This window comes from Arachis duranensis, unplaced genomic scaffold (assembly GCF_000817695.3).
Source record: "Arachis duranensis cultivar V14167 unplaced genomic scaffold, aradu.V14167.gnm2.J7QH unplaced_Scaffold_354585, whole genome shotgun sequence".
Taxonomy (NCBI): Eukaryota; Viridiplantae; Streptophyta; class Magnoliopsida; order Fabales; family Fabaceae; genus Arachis; species Arachis duranensis.
Window position 1 is genome coordinate 1,378,070 of NW_026264911.1, and position 2,047 is coordinate 1,380,116.

At 38.7% G+C, this 2,047-nt stretch overlaps 1 non-coding gene across 1 annotated transcript; it reads left to right on the top strand.

The window, feature by feature from the left end:
* Positions 1 to 1,105: 1,105 nt before the first annotated feature.
* On the top strand, positions 1,106 to 1,213 carry LOC127744474 (small nucleolar RNA R71). Its single transcript, XR_008005461.1, has one exon. It is a non-coding gene; the product is annotated as a small nucleolar RNA R71 (small nucleolar RNA).
* The last annotated feature ends 834 nt before the right edge of the window (positions 1,214 to 2,047 follow it).

Consider the following 2,047-nt stretch of genomic DNA (forward strand, 5'->3'; position numbering starts at 1 on the left):
TTTGAGGTAAAGTTTGTTGAACCCATGTATTTAGTTCACTAATGAGCAAGGGAAGTTCACCTTCCCAAGTCTCATTACCAAATAACTTGGCATTCAACTTCATGATGGCTCCTAGATATTGAGCAACTTGCTCTTCAGTTACATCTTCATCCTCTTCAGAGGAAGAATAGTTCTCAGATCTCATGAATGGCAGAAGGAAGTTTAATAGAATCTCTATGGTTTCTATATGAGCCTTAGATTCCTTTAGGTCCTCAATAGGGAACTCCTTTCTGTCTGGAGGATGTCCCATGAGGTCTTCCTCATTGGGATTCACGTCCTCCCCTTCCTCTTCAGATTCGGCCATTTTGATTATATCAATGGCCTTGCACTCTCTTTTTGGATTCTCTTCTATATTGCTTGGGAGAGTACTAGGAGGAGTTTCAGTGATTTTCTTACTCAACTGACCCACTTGTGCCTCCAAGCTTCTAATGGAGGACCTTGTTTCATTCATGAAACTTAAAGTGGCCTTACATAGATCAGAGACTATGTTTGCTAAGCTAGAGGGGCTCTACTCAGAATTCTCTGTCTATTGCTGAGAAGATGATGGAAAAGGCTTGCTATTGCTAAACCTGTTTCTTCCACCATTATTAAAGCCTTGTTGGGGCTTTTGTTGATCCTTCCATGAGAAATTTGGATGATTTCTCCATGAAGGATTATAGGTGTTTCCATAGGTTTCACCCATGTAATTCACCTCTGCCATTGTAGGGTTTTCAGGATCATAAGCTTCTTCTTCAGAAGATGCTTCTTTAGTACTGTTGGATGTGTTTTGCAATCCATTCAGACTCTGAGAAATCATATTGACTTGCTGGGTTAACATTTTGTTCTGAGCCAATATGGCATTCAGAGCATCAATTTCAAGAACTCCCTTCCTCTGAGGCATCCTATTACTCACAGGATTCCTCTCAGAGGTGTACATGAATTGGTTATTTACAACCATGTCAATGAGTTCTTGAGCTTCTACAGGCATTTTCTTTAGGTGAATGGATCCACCTGCAGAATTGTCCAGTGACATCTTAGAGAACTCAGATAGACCATCATAGAATATATCCAAAATGGTCCACTCTGAAAGCATGTCAGAAGGACACTTTTTGGTCAACTGCTTGTATCTTTCCCAAGCTTCATAGAGGGATTCACCATCTTTTTGCTTGAAGGTCTGAATATCCACTCTAAGCTTGCTCAACTTTTAAGGAGGAAAGAACTTGGCCAAGAAGGCCGTAACCAGCTTATCCCAAGAGTCTAGACTATCTTTAGGTTGTGAGTCCAACCATGTTCTAGCTCTGTCTCTTATAGCAAAAGGGAAAAGCATGAGCCTGTAGACTTCAGGATCTACTCCATTAGTCTTAACAGTATCATAGATCTGTAAGAACTCAGTTAAAAATTTATAGGGATCTTCTGATGGAAGTCCATGAAATGTGCAGTTCTATTGCATTAGAGCAACTAGTTGAGGCTTCAGCTCAAAATTGTTTGCTCCAATGGCAGGGATTGAGATGCTTCTTCCATAAAAGTTGGAAGTAGGTGTAGTATAATCACCAAGCATCCTCCTTGCATTATTATTGGGTTCGGCCATGTCTCCTTCTTTTTCGAGATTCTCTGTAAAGTTTTCTCTGAATTGTTGTGCTTTAGCTTCTCTTAGCTTCTTCTTCAGAGTCCTTTCAGGTTCAGGATCTGCTTCAACAAGAATGTCCTTGTCCTTGCTCCTGCTCATATGAAAAATAAGAGAACAGAAAAGGAAGAAGAATCCTCTATGTCACAGTACAGAGATTCCTTTATGTGAGTAGAAGAAGAAAAGAATAGAAGAAGGAGGAGAAAAATTCGAACACAAAGGAGAAGAGAGGGTTCGAATTTTTAGATGAAGAGAAGTGTTAGTAAATAAATAAAATAAATAGAAAGAGATGAGAGGGGGAGAATTTCGAAAATTATTTTTGAAAAAAAATTAGTAATTTTCGAAATTTATGAGTAAAATAAAGGAAATATATATTTTTTTTGAATTTTTAATGAGGAGAGAGAA